The 14,421-nt window shown below is 43.2% G+C and overlaps 1 long non-coding RNA gene across 1 annotated transcript; it reads right to left on the bottom strand.

Annotated features, from left to right (window-relative positions):
* Window positions 1–4,677: 4,677 nt before the first annotated feature.
* On the bottom strand, window positions 4,678–11,968 carry LOC111773860 (uncharacterized). The gene is made up of 3 exons (XR_011439878.1): window positions 11,737–11,968; window positions 5,961–6,263; window positions 4,678–5,102 (listed from the first exon to the last, which is right to left on the bottom strand). It is a non-coding gene; the product is annotated as an uncharacterized lncRNA (long non-coding RNA).
* Between the last annotated feature and the right edge of the window lie 2,453 nt (window positions 11,969–14,421).

Raw genomic sequence — 14,421 nt, 5'->3', positions numbered from 1 at the left:
CTGGGCTGTTAGGAGGCTGCACGGGGTGATGCCTCAGCGGCACCCAGCTCTAGAAGGTTGACATCTAGCGATCCTGGAGCACTCCCGTGGCTCATGTGATCATTTCTGGGGATGGGAGGAAAAGCCTCCTTATTCCTTCCTTCCTTTTTTCCCCTACTTGGCAGCTTCTCAGGTCATAATTGCCTTACTTTATAGTTTCCCAAGCTCATTTTAGCCTATAGCAACGGATTTTCACAGATCAGGATAGGGTCAGCTCTCAAGGTGGCAGGAGCTGGGTAGGGAGACTCCTCATTTACAGATGAAGCAGCTGAGATGGAGGGTCTTGCCCAAGCTCATCAGCTAATAGACAGTGGAGCAGAGATCCTTCATCCACGTTGAGGCTATTGCAACCTCAGTCTCCAGGTCCTTGGCTTTCAAAGGATCTGTAATTATGTCCATGCTCATTTGTCTAAACTCTAACAAGATGGAGATCCCAACACCCAGCATTACTGATAAATGGTACCTACTTCTCTTGCTTGGTGAAAGATTGTCTATTCTTTTTTTTTTTTTAAAGACTGGCACCTGAGCCAATCCTGTTGCCAATCTTTTTTTTAATTTTTATTTTTTTTAATTTTTCTTCTTTTTCTCCCCAAAACCCCCCAGTACATAGTTGTAAATTTTAGTTGTGGGCCCATCTAGTGTGGCATGTGGGATGCTGCCTTAGCATGGCCTGATGAGCAATTCCATGCCCACACCCAGGGTCAGAACTGGTGAAACCCTGGGCTGCCGAAGTGGAGACACCAACTTAACCACTCAGCCACAGAGCCAGCCCCCAAGATTGTCTATTCTTAACCATCAAGGGGTGTGCAGCTAGCACATCCCTCACATTCATTAATCCTTTAGTCCACCTGTTTATCAACACCCTTTTTGTCCCTTTTGTTTGTTTACTTGTGTAAAGCAGCTCATCCTTTGATTAGTTTCTTATATTGCAATATGAATTTGGTTTTTCTTTACCAAGTAATATGTCACCTACTTTTATTCATTAATGCGTCATGAATATGAGAAAACCCTAATGTTCTTTTAATTTTAGAACTGGAAAAAATAGGAAATGGAACCAAAATATGATTTCAAGTCTCACACACAGAGATATCCTGTCTTCTTGGTCCCTCTCTTTATTGAATCACGAATTCCTAATAAGCATTTTGAATTGTTCCTAGAAAATCAAAAAGTTCCAGCGACTGTGAAAAGCTTCCTAGATGATTGCCTTTTCTGACATTTTGTAAAAGAAAGTACTTTAACACTTAGTAGCTGGTGGCTTTGCCAAGTTGCTTCTGATTCTGTCTTCTCATCTGTAAAACGTGGATGAGAATACATCCTGGCAGAGTTTAAGGGACAATTGGAGATGTTTATAAAGTCCCTGGACCGTAGCAGGTGCTCAATAAATAAACGGCAGCACTTGTGTTGAGTTGCTATTCTGTGTTAAGAGTAGCAGAATCCTTTGAGGAAACATTAATATAGCTCCATGCAGATCACAACCATGTGCCCAGTTCCACCCCAAACAACATCTAAGTCTACAATTAGAATATACTATTGCCAATCTTTTTTTTTTCTTCTTCGTCTCCCCAAAGCCCCCCAGTCATAGTCATATATTGTAGTTGTAGATCCTTCTCATTTTGCTATGGGGGACGCCGCCTCAGCACGGCTTGATGAGCGGTGCTGGGTCGGTGCCCAGGATCCGAACAGTTGAAACCCTGGGCCACAGAAGCAGAGCACACAAACTTAACTGCTTGGCCCTGGGGCTGGCCCTTGCTCAAGACTTTTGATCAAGGAAGGAGAAGATTTTAAACTCACCGCAGAAATGACTCAGGTTCCTCGATGCATCAGGCACATGCTTTATCTGGAGTAAATAATAAAAGGGCTTACGTGAAATGGTCTCATGTAAGGTCCCCCTCCCATCTTTGAAAGGGTCTGAAGGGTGGGGTTGGATGTCAACTGGAACACTGAGAGGGAAGGACCCTTGCCCTCTCAAAGCAGCAGAGCCATCTGTAAGCCCAGGGCTCAGCCTGTCTGCATCTGGGCCCTGTGTTCTCTGTTCAGTGGATTTGTAAGTGCCACCTCTGTTTGGGTGCTGTGGCAGAGGATAGAATAGTGAACAAGACAACCCATCCCTGCTCTCATGGAGCCTAGAGTTTACTGAGGAAGCCAAACCCTGAGCAAATTGCCAGGGTGGTGAGTGTAGGATGGTGGGGTGCTACCTAAGGTGGCAGTGGCCCTGACTTGGGTAGAAAACCAAGGAAGCTTCCTGGAGACAGTGATGCTTCAACTGAGCCCAACATTGTCTTAGAATCTGAAGAGAGAAAGTGCACATCAAAGTTGAGGAACTGAAGTCCAGAAAGCCTGGGCATGGGAGCTGGGGGACAGGAGCGACAGAAGCTGAGGCACAGAAAGGAGCCAGACCGTGGAGATTTCTGTAGGAGTATAGAAGAAAAAACCTTTTTCTTCTCCTCATTTTAGATTCTCTGACTGGAGCCTTGTTAATTAGAGTAACAAAAGACAGATTACCAAATGTGCATCACACATACACAGGGGAGCGCCCAGTGATGACTAACTCAAAGGGGTGGTTAGAACTTGGGCTTATTATAGCATCTTAACAAAAGAACAATAAATTTTTAGAGAAGTGACAAGACAAAAGAAAAGGACTTTGAGTTTCTAGGGTGACAGATTGTGGGAAGGTAAATATGTAGGGGAATTAATGGTAGATATGGGCTAGTTTTAGCAAGGTTTGTTATGTCGGTTCCTCTGGTGCCATCTCCAGGCTGAGGAAGGTGTAGGGTTGTCTCTGGTAATGAACTTCTGTCCTTCCTGGTAGAGAGAGGAGGAGGGACATATCTGCAAATTTATGTCCTGCTTTTAGGCAAATAGGAAGAGGGGAGAAAGCTTTTCTCATATCTGCTTCTTCTCAGTTGCCTTCAGCTCAAAATAATCCTTATGCCAAACTTTTTTTTTTTGAGATATAAATTATATGCCATAAAATTTACCCCTTTAAAAGTATAACTCAGTTAGTTTTTAATATATTCGCAAAGTTGAGCAACCATCACCACAAATTCCAGAACATTTCATTACCCGAAAAAGAAATCCCAGACTCCTTAGCAGTCACTCTTTGTCTGCCCTCCCCTTAGCCCCATCTCTAATCTGCTTTCTATCTCTATGGATTTGCCTATGCTGGACATTTCATATAAATGGAATCCATAGTATGCAGTCATTATGTCTGGCTTCTTTCACTTAGTATAATGTTTTTAAGTTCATCAAGGTTGTAGCATCTATCATACTCCATTCCGTTTGTGGCTGAGCAATATTCCATCGTGTGGATATGCCGTAGAAGGCTCTTGAGAGGAAGGCATTCATATCTGTGACCAGAGCGAGTGCCTTGGGGCCCGGGCTCAGTGGGAGAAGCACTGTGCTGCAAACGACAGTGGACTGCCTGGGCACTCCCCTCCCTGGCTGAGTGACCTGGCAAATCACTTTCTTTGTGCTTCATTTTTCTCTCATAAATGGGAATAGTGGTAGTAACTCTCGTAGGGTTGATGAATTAAATAAGTTGATAACATTTAAAGGGCTTAGAAAAGTGCCTGGTGCAAAGGTCCAGTTGTTACTATGGAGAAAAAGAGGCTGGAAGTTGCAGAACTCCCTGCTGACTACTTAGTAAGCACACTGCCCTTCATTCCAGTGTTAAAAAACAAAATTCAACCGAGTAAACTTGAAGATCTAATTGGCTTTATTCAATGATCCATGAATCGGGCAGCATCGCATCTAGCAAGTAGGGAGATAGTCCAAGGAGTCTTACAAAATGCAAGGTTTTTATAAGCAGGAGGGTGGGGTGAGGAAGTTATTAACAAAAGAAAAGAAAAGATTGTTTCAGGCCAGGACATCTTTTGGGGGGGAAGAGAACACAGGAGTATTATTGTGCAGATTACCTCTCTAGTCCTAATCAGGAAATTTCAGATTGATTGTTAAAAAGGTCGCGTTCCTGGGATGGGGTGAAGCTGGAGTTAAGTCTTGGTTTGCTGTCTTGAGGGCAGAGGACTCCATTTGAGCCTGTTATTTCTTTTCTAACACTTTTACCCTTTTGATCAAACTCTCAGCCTAAGTGAGAGATGTGATCAAAAATTAATGCATTAGGGGCCAGCCTGGTGGCCTAGCGGTTAAGTTCATGCACTCTGCCTGGTGGTGCGGGGTTCGCAGGATCAGATCCTGGACACGGACCTACACACCGCTCATCAAGCCATGCTGAGGTGGTGTCCCACATAGCAGAACTAGAATGACCTACAACTGGGATATACAACTGTGTACTGGGGCTTTGGGGAGGAAAACAAAGTGTGATGCCTCAGCTCCACTCTCAGCTAGCGCTCTGTGGTTCTCGCAGCTTTGACTGCTCCCGCGTGTCATATTGATAGGTCATGGCTCTGGGTCCACAGTTTTAAGTTGATCATTCTCTTTGCTTCTTTTTTCTTTCCAGTCTTAAAGAGATCATTTGCTTGGTAGTTAGTGGCTGCAAACACGCATTTAAAGCTTTTGGGAAGATATGACATGCCAGGGAGATTGTAAGCAGGATAATTCCCAGTGTTTGGAGAGTACTTCAGAGCCATGGTGCCCAAGAGCCAAACCAATCAAAATCAAGTCAGTCCAAGACAGGCCCCATTGAAGGAGTCACTTTTTTTTTTTTTTAATTTCTTTTTAAAATTGAGTTCATAATAGTTTACATCATTGTGAAATTTCAGTTGTACATTATTTCTTGCCCATCACCACATAAGTGTTCCCCCCCACCCCCTGTGCCCATCCTCCACCTCCCTTCGCCTGGTAACCACTGAACTGTTTTCTTTGTCCATGTGTTTGTTTATAGTCCACATATGAGTGAAATCATCTGGTGTTTGTCTTTCTCAGTCTGGAATATTTCTATTAGCATAATTCCTTTTAGGTCCATCCATGTTGTTGTAAATGGGATGATTTTGTCTTTTTTATGGCTGAGTAGTCTTCCATTGTATATATATACCACATCTTCTTTATCCAATCATCAGTCGATGGGCACTTGGATGGTTTCCATGTCTTGGCTATTGTGAATAGTGCTGCAATGAACATAGGGGTGCATATTTTACTTTGGATTGTTGATTTCAAGTTGTCTGGGTAGATACCCAGTAGTGGGATAGCTGGGTCATATGAAAGAGTCACCTTTTTAAGCCAAATGGCTTGGTGAGTGATCTTAAGTAAGTGAATTTCAACTTTGCCAGGAGTGTTGATCCAGGTACAGCTGGTGGTGTTGGCCACACCATAGACACCTCCTTGCTCAGCTCAAAGATGATCAAGGGCTATCCCATAATCAGGAACAACTTTAGCCAAAGAGCCTAAGGATGTTTGCTAGGCAGATAATGTCTTGGAATCTACATTGTCTCTAAGAGTTAAGGAGAGGTTCCTGATCGTAGCCTCATTTGTATTTACTCCTAACCAGGGAAGTAGGGACCTGCCAAAGGAAGCGAGCCCTAAATCATGGAAGCCTCCTAGTAGGTCTTTTCTAGAGCAGTTAGGGGCACAGTTAGATAACCTAAGAGGCATTGCCCAGCTGTGCACCAGCTGTCTAGGCCTTCATAGGCCAAGGAGAATGATAATCACCACAGATAGAGATATATCCTGTCAGGACACGCACTATTTCCTGTAAGGTGGTACTGTTAATGGATTAATTTGCAGGAATTGTTGCATTTGCCCATTCAAGCCAGGCGTCAGTTAGGTTTTCTCTTAGCCTGAAATAAAAAGTTGTTCTAAATTCCAGGGGTCACCCCCCTTAGCGATGGCCTGCGAGATATGGATGACGGCGTTATCTTCCCAGGCCAATGCCGGAGTAAAGGACAGAAAGAAAGGAAGAAAAGAAGAACAGGTTTACATTTAAAGTATGAAGTCTTGATCTGTCATGTTAGGCAGAAGCTGTCTACCTTGATGTCAGCTATTTCTCTTCCTCGTCAATTTGATTGAGAGATTTCCAGCGTCTGTGCAGGACCAGATGTCAGGTGGAGCATTCTTTAGCTGTGAGATGTGTATCCAAGGCTCAATGCCTTCTAGTTTTGCAGCAGTGTCAGTGGTCAGGAGCACTTGGTAAAGGCTCTTCCAACAAGGCTCAAGGGCTGTCTTCCTCTGATGACATTTCCAGAATACCTAGTCATCAGGCTCTAGACTGTGATCAAGAGGATCCTTTGAATTGGGATCCAGGAAAGCTTCTTTACCCTGTTGATAACAGGCTTGAACATAAGACATAGAGACTTACAGTAACTGGTCATACTAGCATGAGGCAACAAGGGGTCAGCAGCAGGTTGTATACCAATAGACTTGGCCTACCAGACTATATTGTGTGGAGTGAGTTTATGTCTCCCAAAGTGGGTACTGTGAACAGTCAGCAAGACCAAAGGAAATACTTTAAGCCGAGGGAGTCCAGTAGTTTTGGCAAGTTTAGGAATTTTAATTTTGAGGATCACATCAAGAGGTCAAGTTCTCTTGACCTTGCCTAATGATTGGGTGATAGGGTGATAGGGATAGTGATAATTCTAAGAAGGAATTCATTCCAAGGTTTTCATTAAGGTATGATTTCCCCAGGGAAGTGGGTGCCTCAATCATTTTAGAGATTATGGAAGGTAGACCCCAAGTGGGAAACACATTTTCTAACAGTTTCTTTGCCACTGTAAGGACATCAGCCTTGCAGCAAGGGAAGTCTTCAGCCCATCCAGGAAACCTACATAAAATAACAAGGACATATTGATAACTCAAGTTGCATGAGTCCAGCTACAAGTGTTCAAAGGGTCCAGAGGAGACAAAAAAGCCCATGGGGACAAAAAATAATTTTTCCAGGATTATGGACCTGGCAGGTCAGACATTGTTGGTAAACTGTTGTTGCAGTTTTATAGAAGTCTTCCCACCAATGTCTATTCCTAATTTGAGTCATCTTAAATGCTCTGTGGCGGGTGAAGGAAAGCAAAAACCAAAAAAATGAGGTTATCCAGGGAGTGGCAAAGAATCAAGCAGCCATCTTGAGTTTCCCATAGCCCTAACTGTTTGTTAAATTTACAGCCATTGTTTGCCCATCCTAACTTCTCTGATTCAGAAGCAGACTATTGCCATGTTGCAAGGACATCAGGATGGCAAAAGTCTGGCAATGGGGGGCCATATTTTGCAAAAGCAAAATGGACTTCATCTACTTGTGCCACGATCTTTATACAGTGGATTCTGTTGCTGCTGCCTTTGCGTGAAAGTCAGCCAGGGCATTTTCCTGATATCCAGATTCAGTTCTTTTAGTGTGAGCCTCAATTTTGATGTCAGTGATTTCAGAAGGTTAGAGAATAGCAATAAGTAGAGTGCTTATGTGTCGCCCAGTTTTGATTGGGGTCTCAGAGAACATAAAAAAACTCCCTTGTTGGGGCCGGCCCATGGCCGAGTGGTTAAGTTTGTGCGCTCTGCTGCAGGAAGCCCAGTGTTTCATCAGTTCAAATCCTGGGCACAGACATGGCACCACTCATTGAGCCACGCTGAGGTGGCGTCCCACATGCCACAACTAGAAGGACCCACAACTAAGAATATACAACTATGCGCCGGGGGGCTTTGGGGAGAAAAAGGAAAAAAATCTTTAAAAACAACAACAACAACAAAATTCCCTTGTTTCCAACTGTGTCCTGTTACAAGAAGAACAGATTCTTATTGAATTTATACAAATAACTAACTATATTGCCATGAGAAGAATATGCAAGAGGTTTCAAATTTTGCAGGGATCAGGTAGGGAGAAAAAGTAAATGTTTCCGTCTTTGCTTACAAAGGTATAATTTACCAAACTGCTGTAAGTCATACTTTGGCTAAAGAGAAAAGGTTTCTTTATATCTGGAGGGGAAAAAAAAAGAACCATCAATATTTTAAACACATGGGGGCAGCCCAGTGGCATAGTAGTTAAGTTAGCGCACTCCACTTTGGCGGCCTGAGCTTCAGGGATTTGGATCCCAGGCACAGACCTACATGCCACTCATCAGGCCACACTGTGGTGACGTCCCACATACAAAATGGAGGAAGATTGGCACAAATGTTAGTTCAGAAACAATCCTCCTCAAGCAAAAAGAGGAAGATTGGCAATGAATGTTAGCTCAGGGCCGATCTCCCCCCACCTCAAATATATATTTTTAACACAAAGTCATAAAAATTATAATCATATACTAACAGACCCAAATATCTTTAGTTCCTCTGTAATAGAGGTCAAAAGTAGGTAAACTTAGGCTTGTTTCGCAATTAATGTTTCAGTATTTTATCTTATTTGGAAATGATCTAGACAATCAATGAATTTCCATCATTTAATTTAACTTAGCAAAACTCTAAGGTCTCAAGTTACCAAAAAAAATTTTGGAAGCTATTTTTAAGTACACATACCATAAAATGTAATTGTTGCTAAAAAGTTTATCTATAAACTCTTATTCCATTTACATCTATCTAAATCATTTGCTCCCAACTATTATGTTTAGATTACCCACAAAAACATCATGAGACATTAGACAAAATCAGCCATCGTTCTTTTTTTGTTTTTGGCTGATAAGTTTTGTAAGAGATAGCAGAGCTTATTTGACTAATAAACTCAAGTAGAATAAAAGTTGTTTATCTGCATTACATTTAATGCAATAACTCTGAAGACATGTTTATTTTAATTAAACCAGCAAACTTAAACTAGCTTTTGTTTACTAAAGATGATCTCAGATTATGTGAACTTGAAAAACATTTGGATTAGTTTCTATATTTCTAAGAGTTTTAGAATGGCACTTGACCTTCAACCCAATTAAATAGAGCTCTTTTACCAATCAATTTTCACGATACAATCCAGAGGCAGAAAAATATCTCACATTTACAACATACATATATGACCACAAACACAAACGCACAGACAGATGCAAACAGAGATTGTATAGCTTTTGTTTACTAATATTTGCAGAGCGGACATTTAAGGTTTTTCATTAGCCCAATTTCCAAATACACTCCCCTCCTTTTTCTCTTTGGATGAAAACAAAAACTTCTCCCTAAGGTTTGCGTTTCAAAGAATGGCTCTTAGGTCCTAGAGAAGGTGAGGATAGAAAATTTACATCACAAAGATTAAGTGCATGACAACTCTGTTTCCAATGTCCTGATATTTTCGAGCATTTTGAGAGGAATGGGCAAGGTTTGGGAGATTGGCAAAAAAGGGAGGTAAACCTAGAACTTCCAGAGCCACGTCTTTGGCCCTGCATAAATTTGCAAGACAAAGACAGTTTTCAATTCCCCAAAGAACTGGGTTGCCATCTAAATGGTATCAAAAGGCTGGCACACCCATTCGCCTATGCTAGAATGTTTTTCTTTCCCTCTAGATACATTTAGCTTAGAGAAGGCCTAAAAAAAATTCCCATCAGACTCTGAATATCAGCTTCCAATTTGGCCAAATTTCTGATCATAAAGTTATTAAGTCCTTTCAAATATTTCGTCAAGTTTCAGCTGGGACAAACAGTGGGTATTTCTGGCAGTACTGAGCAACCCCATTAATTGTAATTTTAGTTTGCCCTTGGCTGTTTAAGGGAATTACTGGCAATAGTTTACCAGAAAACCCCTCAGAGCCCCAGCACCTGTAGGAGGGGCCCATATGGAGGCCCTCCTTTGGAGGTAGATATGAGGGCATTTGAGAAGAGTTTGCATAGGGCCTTTGAGGACACCTTTTTCCCCCAGTGTCCCAGTTGATTACAAATTAAGTATTGAGCCTTGTGGGGACTGGAATTGGCCACCCCAAGATATGTCTCTTTGGCATAAGGATTATTTGAGGCTGATTGCTTTTGATAAACTGGGACAGGGAAGGAGGCTCTGAGGAGTAGAACTTGCTTGCCCTTTGTTAGGACACATTTACATTTGTAAGGCAAATCTCTATCTGTAAAGGTGCCTCCCTCTCTGTACCAGGAAGAAGAAAGGAGATGACCTTGTCTCTAGAAACTCTTAATCAATGGGGAAGGCAAGGACTTAAATCTGCATTTGTTTCTTGTGCTTGTCTGGTAACCTCCTGTAACTGACTTCCCTCCCCCTCCCCCTCCCAACACTGGCATTTCTTTAAGGATTAAGCATCTTTCCTTAGGCTAGGAACTGATTCCTTAGGCTAGGAACTGATTGCTGCGCTCACCTGTGGCCACCCAGCTCGAGACTTGCCTCCTGCTACGCCCTCCAAGATAGCAGACCACTACCTGCTGTGTCCATCAAGCGCTGTGCCGACAGGACAATCTTGTGACTATTTTGGGAGGGACATTTCAATCATATGCGAAATATCCTGTTTAGGGGTATATAACCACTCTGTGCACCCCACTTCTTCAGTGCCCTTTCTTCCTTTGGGAAGAAAGGCCCCTGGCCACGGTCCTCATAAAGCTTTGTTTAATTTTCTCTTGCTATTCTGTCTCATGTGAATTTAATTTGTTCTCCGGCCAGACGAACCCACATTAGGTAGAGGAAAAGTCTTCTTCCCCTATAGCCTTCAGCCATTGAATGGATAATCAATCCCTAGGAGAATGTAATGGGGGAGGCCGACTTGTTGTTTTAGATAACTTTTGTTTTTAATTTTTTATTAGCCTTTTGCAATGAATCTTTCAATGAAACTATTTTAGAATCTTAAAGGTTTTTGGAAGCTTCTGCGTACCAATTAAAGGCGTCCCATTCTGTCTGTTCAACTTGGGATCTTTTGCTCTCTAGTGTATTTCTTGTTTTTTTTTTTTTTTTAAAGATTTTATTTTTCCTTTTTCTCCCTAAAGCCCCCTGGTACACAGTTGTATATTTTAGTTGGGGGTCCCTCTAGTTGTGGCATGTGTGACACCGCCTCAACATGGCCTGATGAGCAGTGCCATGTCCGCGCCCAGGATCTGAATCGGCGAAAGCCTGGGCTGTGGTAGCGGAGCACGAACTTAACCATTAGGCCACAGGGCTGGCTCCTCTAGTGTATTTCTTAAATGAACCATCTTGTCTAATTGGAACATTCCCCACAATGGCCATTGTAATTCTAGGTAGTTTTCAGTGAAATCTTTGCATCTTATCTGCAATTTACTGGTCTATAGTTGTTAAACATAAAATAAGCAGGTGTGCCAGAAGGTGGTGCCCTCAATTCTTTGAATATAAAGGATCCCATTTCTTTTAGCTATGCCTTTGGGTTTCTCATAGCCAAACTAATACTAAGAAGGACTTGCTGTGAGGTTGGGAGGTGGCGAGTATTTTAGCAGCCTTTAAATGTTTGGACCATGCCCACTAAAGTTTGTTGCTTTTTTTTTTTTACTTCTGAGATTCCCATTAGGAGCTGGCCTTTATTTAATATTCACCTGAGGCCTTCCAATGGACCTAGTCTAGCTCAAATCCGAACCAGTCCAATCCCAGACCCTCTCTGGTTCTGGAATCAGACCCAGCCCCATTCTTAAGTTGGACCCAGTCCAACTCTGGTGTTAACCCCCAACAATGCCCACGGGACTCTGGACTCTGGGGAAAGGATTGGACCAGCAGGCCTCAAAGAATGAGGACTTCAGAGTGATCCCAAACAAATAGAGAGCTGCAGCTGCCACCAGCAGTTCCCAACATGGAATCTGAGGAGAGAATCAGGGCTGGGGTTTCCACTCAATAATCTGGGAATTGTGGTCTGAAAAGCCAATTAAATAGGGAGCACAATGTAAAAAGAGAGCAGAGCTCAAACCGAGAGGAACTTACCAAAACGCCCCTGGAAATGGTGAAAAAAGACAGCAAACTCAGAAGTGTTCACAGGGCACCACACCTGTGTTTCTCTTTGTCCTCGAAGTCAACAGAAGTCTCCTTTGATCCCACGGCTGCCACCAAATATGTTAAAAAACAAAATTCAACCGAGTAAATTTGAAGATCTAATTGGCTATATTAAACAATTTGAATCAGGCAGCATCCTGTGTAGCAAGTAGAGAGATAATCCAAGGAGTTGTACAACTGGAAAGTTTTTATAGGCAGAAGGAGGGTGGGGTAAGGAAGTGATTAGCAAAAGAAAAGAAAGAATTGTTTCAGGCCAGGACGGCTTCTTTTAGGGGAAGGGATCAGAAGGGGTTTTCATCATGCAGATTACCTCACTAGGGCTAGTCAGGAAATTTCTGATTGACCGTTGAAAAGATCACATGCCTGGGATAGGTTGAAACTGTAATCAAGTCTTGGTTGGCTATTGTGGGGGCAAATGACTCCATTTTGGGCCTATTTCTTTTTTAACACCAGAATCTTCCAAATGGCTACACGGCTACTTTATAAAACTGGAAATTACAGCCAGTTGTGTGTATGAGAGGGAATGAATTGAAGACAGCAATTGCTATACCTTTTTTAGGCATTTAGGATTTTGTAGTTCTGCAGACTTTCACGTTTGTCGTGAGTGATGATAAGCCACGGGACTTTTTCTATATGTGTACTTTTAAGGTCATCTACCTTGAGAGCAAACTGCTTTAAATTTTTAAAAATTTACATCAATTTTCAACATACAGAAAAGTAGGAGTATGATTCCCCATGTACCTTCAACCACATTTATTCCTATTTTAAAATTCTTGATGCATGGATTTTATTCCACAACTGGATGGCAGAGGCACACCCAATGGGTAGGAGGTGACCTTTGCCTCATTTTTAACGCTAAGATCTTCCCTCTTGGAGGGGCTTAGGCCTTGTTGCCATAACGTGATGTATGTGGAAGCATGTTTTCCAACTGAGCCTGCGCAAGCGAATACCCACCTCTCTCCTTTGAATATTCATTCCCCATCTGAAATAAACGGCCCCTCCTGTCCTGTGCTCACAGAGAGCCCCGACTTTGGAAATGATTCCCCGAGGTCTCCTATTTGCGGCAAATAAACTTTCCTTTGTGTGACAACTACTTCTGGTGAAGGCTCTGATTTCAGCTCACCAAGAAGCAAACCCACTTTGCTTCGTGACAGTAGCACGTGTTTGTTGTTAATTTTTTTTTAAATGCTGATGCCTATACAAGTAAAATGCAGAAGCCCTTGTCTCGCCTCCCTGCCCCTGCCATCCCCCAGGCAGGCGAGCACCTTGAGCAGTGCGCCGTGGATCCTTGCAGACCTACTTCTTTGTGTTTAAACAGGTCACACACACATACAGGCTTTCAGAAATTTTTCCACCTTGACCCAACTCTTCTCTTTCACAGCCTTTTGTACTTTCTTAAGAGATAACTACTTGAGTAATCAACCCTCTATTGGGTAAACTCATTGACTAATTTTTAAAAAGTGGGTGAATCCTCAGGGTCAAGTGGCTTTAAGGGAGGGATGCACAGAAAGCAGCATTTTGTGAGAAAGAGCGAATGCCGTCAGAGAATCTCTGTGTGTGTAACTCATGAATACACACAGCCACCCCATGTGGTACCATTATTATGCCCATTTTACAGAGGAGCAAACCGAGGTACAGACACTTGCCCAAAGTCACCCAGCTGGTGATCAGCTAAACTGGAGTTTGAACCCAAGCAGCCTGGTTCCCAAGTCTGTGCTCAGGACATCCCGTTATATTCATGGAGATTCAGAAATCTGGGACTGTAGCCCACCCTTGTGTCCATTTCAGAGTGGGCTTTTCACTCTCTGGGCTCCCAGGTCCTGGGGCGAGGACGCCTCCCGGGAGCAGCTCTGCCTGCCCCACCCCTTCCTGCGCTGCCTGTGCTGGAAGCTCAGTGCCACCACTCTCTAGCTGGGTGAACTTAGTTAATGTTTTCTAAACTGTGTGGAAGGGGATAATAGTACTTACCTCCTCCAGTTCTTGGGAGGATTAAATGATGAAATGTGCATAAAGTGTCAGCCATTGTTATTGTTATTATACTTCTGAGTTTCAAGGGTAGGAGAAGGGTGCAGGGGGAAGGGGCACACCAGTTGACGCGGAGACATCCAGGAGATTAGAGTAAATATATTAAATTCCAACCCAGAGTTGGATAACAAAAAGGCATGATGGGGGGCCAGCCCGGTGGCGCAGCAGTTAAGTTCGCACGTTCCACTTTGGTGGCCCGGGGTTCGCCGGTTCAGATCCTGGGTGCGGACATGGCACCGCTTGGCACGCCATGCTGTCCACATATAAAGTAGAGGAGGATGGGCATGGATGTTAGCTCAGGGCTGATCTTCCTCCAAAAAAAAAAAAAAGGCACGATGGGGCAGAATGCTTCTACCTAGGAGATCTTTTCTTGGACTGGGGGATTCTCATGGACTCTAGACCCCTTATGAAAAGCCCAGGTGTTGGGTGAGGGCCACGGACAGTCAGCTCTTGTTCTAGTTCATTCCAGTGGACAGCAGCTCCTGTCAATGATGTGCAGAGATGCCCCAGGCAAGAGATTGCTCCAGGCCAATGCACAGCACACAGCCACGTCCTGGCATCCCAGCCTCCGTAACAGGGGAGGATTGTGGA

This window comes from Equus caballus, chromosome 6 (assembly GCF_041296265.1).
Source record: "Equus caballus isolate H_3958 breed thoroughbred chromosome 6, TB-T2T, whole genome shotgun sequence".
NCBI lineage: Eukaryota > Metazoa > Chordata > Mammalia > Perissodactyla > Equidae > Equus > Equus caballus.
The sequence above is the reverse complement of the archived record's forward strand: the minus strand, read 5'-3'. Positions and strand labels throughout refer to the sequence as shown.